Source organism: Eurosta solidaginis, chromosome 4 (assembly GCF_040869045.1).
Source record: "Eurosta solidaginis isolate ZX-2024a chromosome 4, ASM4086904v1, whole genome shotgun sequence".
Classification (NCBI taxonomy): domain Eukaryota; kingdom Metazoa; phylum Arthropoda; class Insecta; order Diptera; family Tephritidae; genus Eurosta; species Eurosta solidaginis.
In genome coordinates, this window is record NC_090322.1 from 28,037,156 (window position 1) to 28,057,250 (window position 20,095).

The 20,095-nt window shown below is 43.0% G+C and overlaps 1 protein-coding gene and 1 pseudogene across 22 annotated transcripts in view; one reads left to right on the forward strand and one right to left on the reverse strand.

Annotated features, from left to right (window-relative positions):
- rsh (radish) overlaps window positions 1-20,095 on the forward strand; it is a 798,688-nt gene that overhangs the window by 198,451 nt on the left and 580,142 nt on the right. The window lies entirely within an intron of this gene.
- LOC137248441 (non-canonical poly(A) RNA polymerase protein Trf4-1-like) lies at window positions 7,554-9,832 on the reverse strand (annotated as a pseudogene).

The following is a 20,095-nucleotide window of genomic DNA, read 5'->3' on the forward strand; positions in this document are numbered from 1 at the left end:
AGCAAGAAGAGTTGCGTGCCTTATGGAAGAAGGTTAAGTCTGTGTTTGACTCACTGATGGGATCAGAAGATGTCGACGCAAATGATGTGTTGGCCATCCGGAAAAAACATATGTCTACCTACGCAATATATATGCGATGCTTATCCACAATATCTGCTGAGGCAGAGAAATTTAAAAAAGTAGAAAATAGTGCTATCTCGGAGCAAGCACCCCCAGCCGCACCTCGCGGGCATAAGATCCGCCTCCCTCCTTGCGACACGGAGATTTTCAAAGGTGACTATTTGTCATGGCCAACCTTTCGCGACCTGTTCACTGCTATATACATAAATAATTCCGACCTACAGGGGGTGGAAAAACTATTCCATCTGAACAATAAGACACAGGGCGAGGCCAAAGATATTGTAAAAAAATGCCCTCTAACAAATGATGGGTTCGATATGGCCTGGAAAAACCTGTGCGAAAGGTATGAAAACAAGCGTATACTAGTCAACACGCAATTACAAATTCTGTTTAATTTAAAGAAGGTAGAGAGTGAGTGTGGTAGTGCGCTAAAGAAATTACATAGCGATATAAACAATTGTCTATCGTCCCTCAAGTGTCACAAAATCGACACATCCAATTGGGATGCAATACTAACATATTTGTGTTCGACAAAACTACCGGAAAGTACCTTGGCTCTATGGGAACAAAGCATAGACCATAAAATGGACATATCTAAATGGGAAGATATGGACAAATTTCTGTCAAATAGGTTTCAGACACTGGAAACAGTGTCTAGCTTCACCGGCACTAACGCCCAAAAGGGACAAAAGCCAGCCAATACTCGGCATACAACCGAAACCCCCATAAAACGACTTGGTGCCTTCCAAACGAAGGTATCAAAACCGACCTCCAAATCGACATCAAGAGTTTTTTGTAAAATGTGCAAAGCTGAACACAGGTTACGGAATTGTCCCCGATTCTGTGATCTGACCCCAGTGGAGAGAATCAACTTCGTCAAATCCACGGGGGGATGCCTGAACTGCTTATCCCCAGGACACACTGTGACGAGGTGCACCAGTTCGTACAACTGTGCCAAATGCCACTCTCGTCACCACACACTCCTGCATGCGGATACAGTTCAGCAAACTACGAGGCGCAATCCTTTCAAAGATGCGGATAATATCCCAACAACTTCGGCACAAGCACAACGAAGACAGGAATCGGGGCAACCAAACTCTTCTGCGAACCAGAATGTAAATTCCTGTCATGCTAATTCCAGCACAGGCGTGCTATTAGGAACTGCTCGCGTACACATTCACCATAATGGTACCGACTTCTCAGCGCGGGCATTAATTGATTCAGGGTCTGAATGCTCCTTTATAACTGAAAGACTGAAACGCAGGATCAATTTGCCAGCGAGAAAAATGCATGCCCATGTTTCGGGCATCACAAATGCGGTGTCAGCTCAGGTGAAAGAAGCATCCAACATCGAATTACGTTCACCAGTGGATCCCTGCTTCAGCCTGACTACACCCGTACTAGTTCTAGCGAAACTCACGGGGAATCTTCCATCCTGCCATATCAACGCAATGACTATGCAGGCATTCCCAGACTTAGTTTTGGCAGACAAGAGATTCTACGTCAACGAAGACGTAGACCTCATACTTGGCGGAGACATATATCCCCAAATTATAATGAGCGGTATAAAGAAGAATGTGCTAAACACACTCTTAGCCCAAGAGACAGTGTTCGGTTGGATAATCACCGGTCGTATCGAAGCACCGAATCCAACGAAGAGCATTATGTCTTTTTACAACGAGGTTGCGTTAGACAACCAACTCAAAGCGTTCTGGGAGGTAGAAAATGTATCAAAAAACAAAATATTAACTGAAGATGAAAGGTATTGCGAAAAATTATTTAAAGAAACAACGAAACGTGATGAAGATGGAAGGTACACCGTATCACTACCATTCAGGCAGGATTACCCTAATAACATTAATTTGGGACCGTCCCTGAAACGCGCATGCTCTCAATTCTTCCGGAATGAGGGGCGACTAATAAAAAATCCAGATTTAGGGAAAGAATATGTTCGAGTGTTGTCAGAATATGATACGCTCGGCCATATGAGAAAATTAAAAAAGAACATCCCATCCGACGATTCGGATCATTACTTCCTGCCCCACCACGCCGTTGTAAAAGCAGAAAGTACAACCACCAAGGTACGCGTAGTATTTAACGCCTCGAGCCCTACGGCCAACGGCAATAGCTTAAACGATATTCTCCTCCCAGGCCCAGTTCTACAAGCCGATCTACCCATACTTATCTTACGATGGAGACTATACCGCTTCGTATTCAATAGCGACATCGAAAAGATGTATCGACAAATTTGGGTGAACGAAAATCACACCAAATTTCAACGTATTGTGCATCGCACTTCCCCGAATGACCCTATTAGTCTTTACGAATTAAAGACGGTTACCTTCGGAGTGAATTGCGCTCCATATCTCGCGATAAGAACGCTCCTACAACTAGCAGACGACGTCTCAAACTCGCACCCTACAGCGGCTAGCATACTGCGAGAATACATGTATGTAGATGATGTGTTAGCGGGTGGACATACGATCACATCGACTATTAAAGCCAGAGATGAAATTCGTCAAGTCCTACAATCAGCGGGCTTTCCACTTCGCAAATGGACCTCCAACTCAGAGGACATTCTAAGGGACATCCCCAAAGCAGACCTGCTCAATGAAAACTTCCTGGCGTTCGAAGATACCAGTTCAGTGAAAGCATTAGGTATTCGATGGAATGCCCACTCCGATTTATTTTATTTTAAAGCCGGGACGCTGGACAACCCGGAAAACATTACGAAGAGAGCAGTCCTATCTGCTATAGCCAAACTTTTCGATCCTTTAGGCTGGCTTGCGCCAATGGTTATTGTGGCAAAAATACTTATGCAGAGTATTTGGCTAGAAGGCACCGCTTGGGACGAACCAGTATCGACCAGTACGTTGGAACAATGGAGAACTTTCACCGACCAATACCATGAGATCGATAGAATCAGGATACCTAGATGGGTCAACTTCTCTCCAGGAACCGACATCGAAATTCATGGATTTTGTGACGCATCCGAAAAGGCTTATGCAGCAGCCGTTTACATGCGTGTCAAAACGGATGTTGATGTCTGCACAAACCTGCTTCTATCTAAAACGCGAGTAGCCCCAGTGAAAACTCTCTCTCTCCCACGTCTGGAACTTTGCGGAGCTGTGCTGTTAGCGGAAATCACCGAATCACTTTTCAGGAACCTCAAATTGGGACCAGTGAAAGTGCACCTTTGGACGGATTCAACTATCGTCCTCGCATGGATAAGGAAACCGCCGTGTTCCTGGTCCACTTTCGTCGCACATCGGATCACCAAGATCATCGACATGGTCGGAAATAAGGACTGGTTGCATGTAAACTCAGAATCTAACCCAGCAGATTTAGGTAGCAGAGGATTACCTGCGTCTGAATTGGTCAACAATTCGTTGTGGTGGCAGGGACCTTCTTGGCTGCAAGAAGACACTTCCCAATGGCCAGCACAAGAAAGTGACTACATCACCTCCGTAGAGGAAAAGAGGGCGAAGACCTGCGCAACAACAACAGTAAATACTATCGATGTTCTTCAACGCTTTTCAGACCTACCTAGGGCTTTACGGGTGCTCTCATACGTAATGAGGTTCTACCGAAGAACTCACCCCAAAACAAAAAAATCATTTCAGGTCGAGTCACCTTTAATCTCTCCTGATGAGATCAAATCAGTAACCCAAATCTTAATTAAAATCTATCAGAAACAACATTATAGTTCCGAATATAATGATCTAAAGGCCGGAAAACCAATTGGAGGGAAAAGTGTAATACTCTCACTTAATCCCTACTTAGACCAAGATGGCATCATTCGGGTAGGAGGGCGACTCGGGGCGTCAAGGGACTTAGCTTTTACTGAACGCCACCCAATCCTCCTCCCATACAACTGTCGGTTATCCCGGCTGACAGTCCTAATGTTTCATCAACAAAGTTTGCATGGGGAGAACCAACTCATGTTGCGTCTGATACGCACCCAATACTGGATACCTAACATCAAAACTATGATTAGGGCTACAATTCACAATTGCAAAGTTTGCACTGTACACCGAAAGCGTGCTCAGACCCAACTTATGGGTATTCTCCCTCGCGAACGCACGACATTCAGCCGTGCATTCACGAATACTGGAGTCGACTTTGCCGGACCCTTCGACATTAAAAGTTACCGCGGCAGAGGGTGTCGACTATCCAAAGGCTATGTCTGCCTTTTCGTGTGTTTTTCCACACGAGCGATTCATCTGGAGGCCACTACTGACCTCAGCACCCCATCATTTCTTGCGGCTTTTGCCCGTTTTATATCTAGACGCGGATGTCCCAAAAACGTCTACTCCGACAACGGTACAAACTTTGTCGGAGCTTCACGATCCCTACGATCGGAATTCAAAACTTTCATGGCACAAGCCCGAGACAATGCTGTCTCGAAGTACAGCCACCAGTCACTCACTTGGCATTTCATCCCTGCGGGCGCTCCCCACATGGGAGGGCTGTGGGAGGCTGGAGTGAAAAGCTTCAAAAGCCACTTCAAAAAGATAGCCTCACCACACAAATTTACATTCGAGGAATTCCATACACTCTTGTGCCGCATCGAGGCATGCCTGAACTCGCGGCCGCTCAGCCCGGCATCCAATGACCCAACGGACCTTGAGCCGCTTACTCCAGGTCATTTCCTCACTGGCAGCCATCTACTGGCTCCGCCAGAGCCGGATGCTAGTGAGAGCCCTGCCTCGATGATCAATCGGTGGCAGAAACTCAAAGCCCTCCATCACACTTTCTGCAAGCGATGGAAAACCGAATATCTATCCGAACTTCAAAAAAGAGTGAAGTGGAAGCATCCCAAACAAAATATCAAAGTGGGAGATCTCGCTGTCCTCAAAGAGGACCACTTATCTCCCAACGAATGGAGGTTAGGTCGAGTTGTCAACGTACACCCCGGCGAAGATGACCGAGTACGCGTAGTCGACCTCAAAACCGAGAAGGGTCAAGTCAGACGACCTTTGGTCAAACTGATCCTTCTTCCAACGGAAGAAACGGATTGCGAGAAGGCTAAGTGCTCCTCCTAACAATCCCTCCATTCCTCCATACCCCTCCCTTCAAAAAAAAAAAAAATCAAACCCAGCTCTCGTTCACCCGGAACGAGGCCCACCAACTATCCTAATCAGATCGCCCATCTACCACAACACTATTTCCCCCGACTACCTACAATTAGAGGCCCACGGTTAGTGATAGCATCGAAAGCATCTTAAGGAACCCGCGTCTTCGTGTCTCTCTATCCCTAAGCTTGTGTTTCTCCCGAGCCATATATTATCATCAACCCCCCGGTCTCGTGAGGGTGCGAGTCTACCGGAGGGGAAACCTAAGGCGTACTACGCGATGGCAATGGGGAAAGGGAGCTCGGGACATAAAGACGCGTTCAACCACGCGCCGTGATGCCCCGCTATCCCTAAGCTTGCGTCGCTCCCGAGGCCCTAATTATAATCAACCACCCCGGTCTCGTGATGGTGCGAGTCTACCGGAGGGCGATCCTACATCTTATTTTTCTCTTTTTTTTCTACCCCCGGTCTCGTCGTGTCGAGTCTGCCGGAGGGAATCCTACACCTGACTACTGTTGGGCAATGGGGAAAGGGAGCGAGATGCACGAAGACGCGGGAAAGCTTACCAAGAGCTCGCAAACAAAAAACATTTTTTTTCTCTGAGTTTTTTTTCAACAAGACTAACCGGGGGCCCCCTGAGCAGAAAACCCCACAATTCACTCGCCCACCCAGAGCGAGGACGCCAGAAACCATCCCATTCACTCGTTATCCCATAACGAGGACATCATAAAAATCTACAACAGAAGGGCGAACCATCTGCCACAAAACACTTATTTTTTGAATTTTCAAAAAAAATTAAACTCCACGTTCGCTCGCTCACCCCGGAGCGAGGACCCAAAACAAATTCCAAATTCAATTCAATTTCAAAAATTAACCCAAATTCACTCGCTCACCCCGAGCGAGGATCACAAAACTCCTACGCCATCGGCCAAATACACGAGGCCAACAGTAAAAATAAAATTTGCAATACACATCATCCTTCGAATCATGTTGAACATAGGTATCATGGAAAGCACCGATACCAAGCAATCGTGCACTGTCGTAACCCATGATCATACGAAACCTAAACCGATTCAACGTTCATCGTTCAATGTCAAAAATTTCCCAATTCAGGACTTGTCTCCAAACCGCCCTATATTAGAGTGAGAGTGAGGAACACTTCATCACGGAATGTACTTCATTAACAAAGATGCTCTGAACTTGTGCTCGTAGAGGGAGTTTTTTTGGAAGCATCGTGCATTTTTTGAATAAGAGTCCAATGTGTGGCATTTTCTAAACAATGCCTGAAAGAGTGACCAACCCAACATGACCTTATCCATCTCGAAATGTTCAGTAGAAACCGAATCATTTCCCCCACAACATATTGGCACTTGCAAAACCATTATCACTACTACTAGACTACTAGATTCTTCCCGCTTACTGGAGTACGAATGGGAATTTCAAAACCCCAATCAAAAACGGAATCGTTTCGTAATTTCACCTAAGTCAAAAAAATTTGGAAGTGGGAAAAGGTTCCCTAACCTTGAGCAGTATCCGGCACCCCTTACCACTGGTGGGGGGAAGTGCCGGACTTACAAAAGGTCGTTGAAAGCGGGAGGGCATCCCACCGGGTGGATGCTCCCCTTACCTCGAGCAGTATCTGCTACCCCTTACCTCTGGTGGGGGGAAGTGTCAGACTTGAACGAGGCCTTAACTAACAAAACCAAACACATCACGCAGTATCTGCCACCCCTTACCACTGGTGGGGGGAAGTAGCAGACTGACGCAACGTTTTCCCCACCTGACGCAATCTCAACGTCAAAAAATAGTCTTCAGTATTCTTCTGAACCAGCCCATGTATTCCTTTCAATAAAACCTTTAACAACACCCCATATCGACTTTTTACCTTTGACTTGATCATGCACTGACAGCATTGTATGATCATCAACAGCTCTTACAAGGCAATAGTGCATTTAGACATTGAAACTATCGGCATATGGAATGCCAGCATTAACACTAGTTACACCTATGGAATACAATTCACCCGTTTCACGCATCTCTTGTTTTTCAGTCACCTGTCCCACGGAAGCCAATAATTGCATAGTTAAATGAATAATTCGTGTCTTCTTGCCTTCATTATTGGTTAACCAATCGTTGAAAGACATATTTTCAGTTTTCCGCGCTGCATGAAATTCCAAAAAGAATATCGATTTTGGAAAAAAAAAAAAAAAAATCATGCGAAATAGCGTATCGCATTAATTGCAAGTATTGTCCGTTCTAATTGACGGCCTTCATGTGTTGATGAGCATTCAGCTGTCACAATAAATGGAACAATGTATCGCAAGTGAAAGCACTACGCACATTCGCGCGTACTAAATCTCACACAGAACAAAATACCAATTTCTTCTGTTGATGCTGTTGCAATGGGGGTGTGATAACGCCAGGTGGTAGTATAGACGGAATGAACTTAACGGCACTGGTATTTCTGGGCGTACTCGGTACAATAAGGTGCTCAAAATGTTCACGTACCCACTCACGGTAGTCAATTACATCATCGGTTACCCGTATTATCCGTCCTAGGATGGTACGCTCAGCGCAATTACTTCCGTATTCGTTGAGTGGACTCACAGCATTCGCCAACAACATATATGCATATTCAAATGCGTGTTTTACCTGTCATGCACCATAGGAGCTACGTCCAATATCATTACCCGGCGTCAGTGGATCTTCCATACATAATAATGATGGACGACGTCCGTCAATCATTTCACGTTGCAGGTCTTCTTTTGGTAAATAACGTCCGCCATTCTTTATCGAGATGCCAATTTTTCATATAATTGAACTTACGCCCATAAAATTCAAAAAAAACCTCCAACAACAGTACACCTAAATTGGCCTTATCATGGTCTATTTGATGCGGATGTAATTGTAGGAAACTTATACACATTAATATTAATGAGTAAGAGGAAATGCCACCGGTAGGAACTTCATTGAGATCGCGCTGTAATTGCTTCAGCGCGAGCACCAGTTTCGCTAACACTGGATAATCTTGTTTAAATTTCTTAACTAGTTCGGCCGAGTGTACACCCGATTGCATATTAAAGGATATATCTACTCTTACTTGCGATTCACGATCTGTGAGCTTTATGATGGGCACAGACGCTTTGTCAAGTACGCGCACTGAATGTGGTTCGGCAATTCCGCGCGCAATCAGTGCTGTTTCGAGAGTTCGCAGTGGGGCCTTTTCCCATAGTCCTAACACAACTCAATCAATATCCGATGTGGGCAGAAATAGGCCCGTACGAAATGAGCCAAATATTTCCACAATGGCCAGATTGAGTGTACCACCGCTTCTAGGTGCTGTACCACTTCATTGCGTATAGCATGCTCGGTGGGCGTGGGCAATACATAATTATAAAAATTGTTCGATTTCCTGATGTAAACCAACAATTCCGCGTCCATATTCAAAACTTGGCACTCGCCAGGGGCAACCTTTGTACTTTACTACTAATTTATCCATATATCTGCTGAGGTTAAATGGGCTTACCTTATTATCTACCATGCGTCCAATTTTCCTACGTGATGGATTATAATAACTTGGACGATCGTGAGATGGCATTTTTTATTGATTGTTGTATCACCTACACCACCACCACCAACTGGTGTTGTTGCAGCTGTTGTAATATAGTCGTTGTTTGGTGTTGAATCAATTGAGTTGTTGCTGGGTGTATTACCACTACTATTTGTGCCACTACTACCGTTATTACTATTATTATGATTGTATATTGAATTTCGCAATCCTACGTTACCAACCTGCTGTAGAAGTAAGTGTAGAGAATCCCGATCCCGTGCACTTAAAGATGTGCCGTTTAATTCACTATTACCAGCCACTATGTAATTGTTGTAATTGTTGACCTTGTTGTTCTAACAATTGGCGCATATCATGCGCTGTGGTCTCCCAAATATTACACCATGTGAGTAATGCTGGACCCTCCTGTTCCTTTTGAAACCAGCCAACAAAAGGATCCATTCAAAACAGTCTTCCTTCTCACAGAACAGAAATCGTATTGGCGCGCAATCCAACCAAAGATTTCGCGTCGTCGTCCACTTGCGAAAGATTGCGCGTGAAAAACACCTATTATTTTATGGTAGTATTACCATTCTGCGTAATGACATTGTAGTATCATCGCAGTTTGCCAGTGAACCACCCATCCTTAATTTCCGCTTGACGTGCGCGGCGCTTTTCACGATTCTCCTTCAAGCGTTCAACTTCTTGGACAACATAGGAACGGCGTGCACCCGACCATCTGTGCGTTTAATTTTAACGCTTTGTCCAACTGTAATGAATTTCATTGTAGTGGGAGTTGTAGCTGTGAACCTGAAATGAAATAAAAGAATACAAAATTAGAAAAATTTATAAAAGAATAAAAAAGGGAACGACACATCAAACCCATCCACTGTCCTAAATCTCCACCACCAGTCACCTGAAAAAGAAAAGAAAATGTATTAAAAATCTGAAATAACATAAAACATAGTTATTGAAATAAAATTATTGCAAAATGTTTTACTACTTACCCTTGTGTCCAGCAATGCGTAAAATTCCACATGAATTGAAGCAAAAACGGTAAAATAAATCTTTCGATTCATTTTTTGTTTTTTGCTTCGTTCTCTACACTGGAATGTTAAACCAACGTAGGTATGTATGTATGATACATACAAGAAAACGAGAATCGGCAGAGTTGCCATGTTACCTAAGGCGACCACCAAATGGGCCATTTCACAACGCCTCTGTCAGGTTTCAGATAATCACTTTTCCTTTACCCAGGAAGACCACGTTTCAAAGAAAACGATCGACCATATTTGTGCACCATTAAAATTTATTCAGCAGATAGCGCAACTTAACTATCCCATTCAGGGATATAAAACAAAACCTTAAAATTTCAACAACTCATAAATACAAAAAAAAAACCAAATTCAAATGTCAAAAATTGACTGATTTATGCATCCGTTTGCGGTGCAGGGATAACGCAGCCGAAGACGTATACCGCTTTAGACAATCCCCGCACCGGTACGGGAAAAAGCCCATATGCCCATTCAAATGGGTAACTAAGCACGCGAACGAGCTTAGTGCCCGCTGGCACACCCGGCAACTAAACTTCCAATGAGGCACTGGATCCTGGTGCGGCCGCCGCACCCATAACACTCCCTCACACCCGCGGTAAAACGTGGAGTACCACGTCGTGGCCCTCCCGCGCACCCTCACGACAATGGGCGTCCGCCTAGCACGGAGCACCCCGGGGTCGGCGCACCGCAGCGCCTCCCTCACTGCATGCTGCAGAACCTCGACCGGCGCAAAACATGGCCAGGAGCCCCTTCGCCGCTCCGTATAGCGGATGTCCGCGACCACCTCAATGGGTTCCGCACCCTCATCCGCTGACTCCAGTGTCACATAGATGTACTGCCTTGGGTCCATTTGAAACTAAAAAAGGAAAGAGAAAACCAATTAAAAAAAAAAAAAATATAAAAATTAAAATTATTAAAAAATCCGTTAGGAATTTGTTATACTTACATTTTACCAGCTTGAAAATCCTTTTCCAAATAACAATGTGGTGAGGGTAATTTATCCACCACAATCCGACAATTAATGCATCCTGGAAAATTCCTGTTACGGGAAATCAACTGGATGGCAACCCGCAACATACCAACGGCAGCCTCATAAGTGCTGTCCAACTAAGGGCGAATACCGAACACTCAATAGACAAAATCAGTACCGAAAATCGCAACACTTCAAAATCGGGACTGACGTGTTTTTTCTATTTTTTCACTCATATGGGCATCTCATGCAGTACCAACCAGGCATACACAACCAAAAAAAAAAAAAAAGAGGGAAAAAACAAAAAAAACCTCTCTTTACACAAAAATTTCACATTTTTTTACAAAGAATTTTTTTGATTTTCCGTTTTTTGGGTACGGTTTTCTGGCGGGGGGCAGGACTTGTTGTTTTTCAACAACAAACAGTCATTATAAGGGCTCGGTACAAAACAATCCGAGTCCCGAAATAAAACAATCCCGACACGACAAAATCCCGAAATGGGAAAAGTCAACTGTTTCTACCGGCCTAGTGTGCTACTGCCCCAGTGACCTAGTTTTTTTTCAAGGGCAAGCAAATACATATATGTATATATATTTACTCGCACACCACAAATTCACCATACCAGCTGTCAGCTAACCAAGAAATACACGACAGAGTTGCATGGTACATTTAGCATAATGGTACGTGCAGATAGAACGCGTCGTGAAGAACGCATCGCCAATCCGGATGCAAGCACCGGCAGTTGGTACACTTTCAAGTTCAATTACGATTTTCGCTATTCATCATGTGCTGTCGCACAAAATTAAATCCATACCTTCGTGAGCCTCTCCGCTTCGATTTAAACTCGGTTTATTCCCCTATTTTAACGTACGTTTGTTAATAAAATAACACGCGTATCACGAAAACAGGTAATTTTGCGCGGGTGGCTTGGAATCACGTCCGCTCCAACCCCCCACACACCGCAATCTTGCTGGTTATGTTGAAATATATAAGCTGCTCGAAATCACAGCACTAACTTCTTTGCAAAAACGCTCTCATCACTCCACGTTATTTGACTAGTCATTTTACGGTGACAGGTTATATTCGTAGTCACATTTGCATGGGCGTGGGTAGGTGTGACCAGGTGTTTTGTAGGGTAATAATATAATACACAACTGACGAAATACATGCGCTGCAGTGAAAACGCGCATCACCCAACCAACCTCACGGCCACTCGCCCTGGCACATCCATAAAATGCCACAGTCGCCCTGAGAGCGACACGATACATTAGACGCTGGAACGGAGACCTCGGCCTCTTCGTCCAGTCCAAAAAAACCTAAACCAAAATAATGCGAGTCTGGAACGGAGACTTCGACCTCTTCGTCCAGCCAAACAAAACAATGCGGATCTGGAACGGAGACCTCGGCCTCTCCGTCCAACAAAAAAAAAAAAAATTTTTTTTTTCTGCCAGTCTGGAACGGAGACCTCGGCCTCTTCGTCCAGCACTATTGACCTTCTACGTCATATCACTTATGGATCCTATCTATATCTAAGAATTATGTATGACCAAAGGCAAGAAATATTCACTTTCCTCCACTTCTAATGTTTATTTTTATCCTAGCTTAGGTGGCATGCTGCGCAAGTCGGGCAGGACTCCCGGCCACCCGCGACGCTGGCGAAATACGCGATTTTAGGTTAAGTTTAGTTTTAATGCACACGTTTTTTTTTCTCGTTGCTTTTCAGCGGTCGGAGATCGGTGGGGGTAAAAACGATGTTGCGTATCGCAAGGGGGGCCGGCATGTTTAGGCAGGATGCCTAACTTTTTCCGCATCTGTCTGCGATCCCCCCAATGCAACCCTGCGAATCGATACTCGATACTCGAATTAATTTGTAACCACCCACACCCTCACCGCCACATGCATGTGCATGCATGTAGATGTACGTGTATGTGTGTTTTTTGTCAGCACTCATGCATATGCATGTCGGGGTTGATGTGTGGGTGCCTTCCCCTCCAAAACGGAGGATTTTGCGGGTCAACGGTTGTAGCTTGCTATACAACCGGCCTCTTTGATTTCAACAGCCAACCAGCTAACATCTGCCGCCAGCGATCTCCACTGTGTTCCAGCATATTCAGGTAATATTGTAACAAGTTTATTTTACCTCTACCCAATAAAGTGCATTTTTATAACGAGGAAACTCCTCCCGTGTTCTTCTTTATTTCCTTTTGAGTGCATCGTCCATTGAGCGAGATCGACCCTTGTGCGCCTACCCACTGCCGGTTTACGACGCACTCAGGCCGAACAGAGGCTATGGGCTACGCTGGTAAAATTTGGTACAAATCGGCGGTAATATGTGCACAGCCCAAGAAAACTTCTCAATTCATGTAGGTTCTGTGGTATTGGCCAATCCTTTACAGCCTCTATCTTTTGGTTCGCAGTGCAGATGCCCTCTGTCGTTACCTTGTGACCCAAATAATTTACTTCCTTTTTAAACAGCCCACACTTTTTGGGACTTAACTTCAGACCAGCGCCAGCTATTCTCTGGAAAACTTTCTCCAAGTTCTTAAGATGTTCATCAAAATTCTTGCCCAATACGATAATGTCGTCCAGGTACACCAAGCATGTTTTCCAATGTAGTCCTTTCAGTACCTGGTCCATGAGTCTCTCAAAAGTAGCTGGTGCATTACAAAGTCCAAAAGGCATCACTGTAAATTGCCAAAGACCATCACCCACACTGAAGTCTGTTTTCTCTTTATCTTCCTCCTTCACTTCAACTTGCCAGTAGCCGCTTTTCAAGTCTAGTGTGGAAAACCATTTCGTACCAGATAGCGAGTCCAGAGTGTCGTCAATTCTTGGCAAAGGGTAGCCATCCTTTTTCGTTACGTCATTCAACTTCCGGTGGTCCACGCAAAACCTCATTTTTCCATCCTTCTTTTTTACAAGTACTACCGGTGAGCTCCATGGACTAGCTGATGGTTCGATGACGCAGCTGTCGCTCATTTCTTGAATGATTTGACTCACAACTTCCCGCTTCGCCAGTGGAACACTACGTGGAGCTTGACGGATCGGCCTCGCATCTCCAGTGTCAATTTGATGTTTCACAACGTTGGTGCGGCCTGGTTTAGAATCATCCTGGTCAAATATGTTCGCGTACTTTAGGAGCAGTTGTTTTGCCTTACTCTGATATGCTTCCTCTAGCCCCTGCGTCCATGCCGTGATGTCATTTGAAAGATCAGTATTACTAGCTGAAACGTGTTTCTGGAGCTGTTCACAGTTAATAACTACTTCAGCCTCTTGGCATCTCCCAAAATAGCTCCTTTAGTCAGTTTGAGTGGTGACTTGAACTCATTAAGTACTCTTACCGGAATACGTCCATCTTGTTTTGTCATAGCCAGGGTTTTTCCTACAAGTATGTTTAGTGCTGATTTGTTTGCTGCTTCGACAACCCACAATTTGTTTGTTCCACAATCTCCATCAAACTTTGCCCAGATGACTGCTTCGGATTTTGGTGGTATTTGCTGACTCTCTTCCACCAGCACTCGTTTACTGCTGCAGCCTCCCTCGTAGCCGAAATTAAGTGGTACATCCATGTTAATATATCGCATCGTCTTGCTTTGCATGTCGATCTTGATGCCCTGGTCGATTAAGAAGTCCACTCCAATTATGGTTTCATCAACAATTTCTCCCACTATAAAATTGTGTAATACCGTGACGTTCCCAATTGCGACTTCACATTCTACTTCTCCAATTACCTGGGTGTCCTCTCCCGTGGCTGTACGTAATCTTGCTCCAAGCAATGGTCTTATCTTTTTGTTGACTAAATCCGCTCGAATGATGGAATGAGATGCACCCGTATCTAAAGTCAGTAAACGTTCCTTTCCGTCCACATGTCCTCCAACAGTAAGATTGCTCGATCTTCTTCCAATCTGCGAGATAGATATTATGGGGCATTCAATTGCGGGAGCCAGCTGTCGCCCCTTGCGGCTGACTCGATTTAGTTTAACGATTGAGTGGTCTTGGAGATTTGCTCATCACCTTCTGCTCTGCGTTTACGACCACCCACATTGTTGTAGCTATTGGGACCGCTGCTGCAATTTCGTGCAATATGACCTGGGTTGCCGCACTTGAAACATTTAATAACTCCGGCATTTTTCTGTTGTGATCCCTTCAGTGCTTCCAAAATTGTGTCTACCCAATCTGGTCTTTCCACTTCCACACGATGAGCTTTGTATGCTGGTTTACTCAATAGTGAGGCCGTTTCCTGAGTCAATGCATGTGATACCGTTTCAGCAAATGTCAGCTTTGGGTTTGCGTATGTAGCTCGCTTCGTTTCCACGTCCCGTATGCCATTTATGAAACTCTGGATTTTTACCCTCTCGGTGTATTCCACGGGTGCGTCCGCATTTGCGAGATGAGCTAACCTTTCAACATCCGAGGCAAACTCCTGCAAAGTCTCATTCGCTCTTTGGTGACGGTTTTGCAACTCAATTTGGAATATCCGTTTCTTATGCTCGCTTCCATAACGTCGTTCTACAGCAGCCATCAATGTTTCATAACTGTTCCGTTCGTACTCTGGAATCGTCTGTAAGATTTCCGCTGCAGGCCCTTTCAATGCCACGAACAGTGCAGCAACTTTATCTTCAGCATTCCGTTGGTTCACTGCTGCGGTCTTCTCAAACTGTAGCTTAAAGACCTGAAAAGGAACAGAACCGTCAAAGGAAGGTGTCTTTACCTTTGGATCACTCGCTGAAACAGCTGGGCGATTTAGTTGTAACTGCTCCATACGACCTTTTAAATCATCTACTTCTGCCTGAAATTGAGCCATTTTTGCATCCTGCGCTTCCAGTTTTGATGATACCTGTTCCAAAATTTCTGCCGACATTTCAGATATACGTGCCTCTTGCGCTTCCAATTGAGATTCCATATATGTCTTTTGGTCTTCCAGTTGAGATGACACTTGCGACATCATTTCTGAAATACGTGTCTCCTGTGATTCCAATTGTGATGACATGTTGGTAGATATTTGTTATGACATTTCGGACATTTGTGCCGATATTGCAGCCAATATCATGTTCAGGTCTGTGTTCGCCATTGTCTGCGGTGTTTCTTCCATTTTTGTTATTTCCTCGCCATCAAGATGAAAGTCATACTCTTCCACATCAATTCCTTCTGCTTCCATTGCCTCTCGTAGCCGTGCCTGAAGTTCAAGTTTAACGCCGCTTGTATTCAATCCACGGCTCTTTAACTCCTTCTTTAGTTGCTGGATCTTCAACTCACTGAACTTTGCCATGTCCTTGTTGTCCTCTGGAATTTATTCAATAATTCCTCTTCTGACACCAATTGTAACGAATTTTACTTGCAAATCCTCTTATTTGAAATCTTCTGTTGAGTTCGAATCACTAAACTGTTGAATAAATAACTCCAATATTGAATAATGGAAAAATGGCCTTTATTAAAGTACTTCACAATAACACTCAAACTGTGCAACGAATAGCTTAATAACCAAACTGATAGCTCAAATGAAACTCCACTATTCAAAATAATATTGCTATTGCTCTCTAGATATCGTCTTAGTCGTAACTGCTTGACAACTCAAATCAAACTCAAACTCCTCGCCTTTACTGTCGCGCCTTTTATACTTTTTGATTTCTAATTGCATACTTCTAGGCTTTTCCATTCCAGAACTTACTAGTTAGTTTCGGCTACAAAATCGCCAGCCACAACTACGTGCACAAATTATTGCCCTCTCTTGTGACAACTCAGATAAGATATATGCATGTGTTTGTGCATTGCCGCTCCACTGCTCGTATACGTACATATGTGTAGACGCAATTATTTATTCGTTTATGTAGATGCATAATGATTGAATTATTGATGTGAATGTTTGTAGTTTACAGTCTCTCGAGTACACATAGGCGTATAAGTAAATGCATCTGTGTGTGACGTCTCCCTGGGCTGCCTTATATATGTGTATACATGATTTGATTTTTGACGTAAATACTGCTTAGCATGGCCTTAGTGATGGTATAGCTTAGTGATGCTAATATCCGTGACAATATATTATACTTAAAAGTGTTAGCCCTAAATTAAAAAAAGGCTTGCGTACCAATCGCTTGTGAAGGTCCATGTATGTGGAATGTACGTCTAGAAAAATAATTAAGTGTTTAAGTTATCTAGGGCTTGCCCTGGGACTAAAATTAAAGCACTACAGAGGTAACTTTACCACAAGGCAATAATTTCAAGCTTTTTCAGAAGAGCTCCGTTAGCTTCGTATCGCTAACAACCAATACCCATCAGATTTTTTTATAAGCTTGCTATCACTTGCGAACTATTCTTATCGAGTAATAAGTTTGTTATTCGCTTGTAATCGCTGTGTCAATGAATTCTTTTCACTATCACTTTCATAACTAACCGATGAGTCGTCGATAACGAATTGATAACACGCCGATATCAAACTGGTTAAAATCCGATAAGAAACCGATAAACTTTCTATAGCAAATCGATAAAATTAAAAAATAATCGATAACTTTCTGATAACATTTCGAAAACTGTTCGGTAAGTAATCGACATTTTTCGACGATATATTTCCGTTAACAAACTAATAACACGAGGTAGCCAATTCGTAAAACGCTGATAGTAAATTATAATTTTTCAATAGAAAATCCATAACTTTTTGATAACATACAAATGAATTTTTGACAAAAAATAGACTAGTTTTCCCTAACTTATCGATAGGTTTTTTTATAAAGTGTATGCAATTTTTTGATGACATAACGATGTATTTTCGATATTAATTCAATAGATTTTCGATAAAAATGGATATATTTTCGATAACAAACAAACAATTCGTTAACTTTTCGATAACTGTTGCATATCAAATCGATTGGTTTATAAAATAAATAACTTTTATGAAATTATGAAAAAATGCGAACAGACAACATATCCTGCAAAAACATTTCCCGAAAATGGACCCGAAGACTTTATAAAGGTTAACGAAAATATAAACATGAGGCAAGTGGACTAAAATAAATAAAAAATAACTAAATAATACTTACTTACATATATACAAAATAAATGAGGTTGCAGACAAACGAATGAAGCTAGAAGTAAAAAACACACACAAAATTCTGCTCAGGTGCACGAGAAAGTTATGCTACCGGCAATTCAGATTGCACACATAGTTCTTTAAAGTAGTTGGGGTGAAAAGAGATATAAAGCACACATACGTAAAAGCGCATTTAAGAATGCATCTCCAAGTACCTTGGGCACATACATTATCCATTTGATAACTAACAAAATAACTGCTCTTATGCAGTAAGTCCACACTACTATTCTCAACACCCCGCGTACGTGCTCTATAACGCACTAACTATGGCGTACGTTTTCAGTTTTCTATTTTTTATTTTATTTTTTGTTTTGTTTTGAAGTTACTCATATGCCGTACAACATAGTTGCTTGTTTGCTCAGCTGTATGACGCTGCTTGCGTCAATATTGTTTCAGCCAGTGTTTCCGTGGCTGCTGGCGTACATTTTACAGAATGTTTTGAAGTTTTTGCTGCTTTTTCGAATTAACTTTAATATTTTGTTGTATAAGCGGTGCACTTTCTTTCACAAACAGTTGAGTTAATTACAAAACAATGAGTTTCGTGTATGAGCCATAATTGAGTCATACAGGCGTTATATAAGATTACACGAATCATACATGACTGATAACCACGATAGTTTTCGATTACGCTTAGCCTATTTAGGAGTCCGAAATTAGTGCAAATTTAACTATGCAGTTCTCTATCTTTAACTCGTCCAGGAATTGCTCGGGGGCAGGTTCTCCGAACTGGCCTCACTGCAGCGTAGGAAATCGAATGCTGCGCCCGATACAGGCAACTTTGCAAAACCCAGTAGCACCATGGAAAATCCATCTGCATTGCGCCTGTCACATTAGCCTGTGTATCTACACTCAGCTCAGGTTATTACAATTCGTAATGTTTTGAATAGCTCAGCTTTACTTGCATCCACCCTAATCTGACCCTAGAAGAGCATTTTGTTATGCAGCCAACAACAGCACACACAATTTTGTATGGATATAAAACTAAACGCAGAATTTGCTGAAATCTGCACAATATCTTAAAGCGCGAGGTTAGGAAAGCCATTTATTAGAGCCACGTAAATATCAGTCAAGCTAAGGTTAAATTGTCATGATTCCAAGTTATAAAAATGTATATTCGTCGCTACCTATGTTGTTCCTAACATGAGGAAATCAGACAAACAATTCTCAGTACTCAACACATCTAAGCTCGCCGACCTTTATGAACAAATTTGAGTTAAACCACTCGACACCACCGTCGTTGCTGTTGTTGTTGTAGCGATGAGGACACTCCCTGAAGGCCTTGGGGAAACTATATATATATACTATATATTACGCTGGCATCCCCTTGAGAGGGGTTGCGCTACCCCTTTAATCAATTTGGTATTTTAGTCGCCTCTTACGACATACACACCTGCCGCGGGTATATTCTAAGCCCCTAACCCGATGGGGGTACACAACCCCTGTCACCACGCTTCGTAAAGAACTGCCCTTGGAGCTTTCACATCAGTAAATCTTCCACCAAGCCCAACACCACAATTCAAATCCATGCACAGATCAGCCTATATCCAAAGCTTAAACTTTTGACAACTCAAACCAGAGCCCTAGACGTGCCAATTTTTGAAAGTCTGCATTACCCTGTATACCAGAAATTTGTATCCTTCTGTCATTGATTGTTTTGGTTTGAATAAAAATTAGTATCCTTCTGTCATTTTCATTAAAGAAGTCTCAACACACAATTTAAGAAAGCTCGCCATTCTCGACACTATCTTAGCAACTAAGCTTTCTAAAAAATCCACCTTACAGATTCTACATCAGAAAACCACTAAGTCCAGCACTAAAAATTCAGGTCCATACGCAAATTATCGTACCTCCAAAGCTTGAACTATTGTCAATTCAAACCAGAGCCTTAGAAGCTGGGTACTTTCACAAATATGTACCACCCTGTGCAAGAGGAACTAGCGTCATACCGTCGTTGATTAGTCTATTTTGAACGTAAAGCTCTTTTTTCGGTTTAAGCTCTGCTTCAGATCTGCAAATCTGCAGCAGCAGCTTCAGACGCATTGTTTCCTGTATCTGATTGCTTATTAAAGCCACAGGGTGATAAGGATAGTGTGCTAAATGAAATGTCAGCAGCTGCCAAAAATATAACTACAAATCAAAGGCCGATTCAGTTTATATGAGAGCGCTTCAGTTGTTCAACATAAATAATTTACATTTTCACTATACTAACTGATACGTTCGGGTTTTAACTGATGTTATCAATTT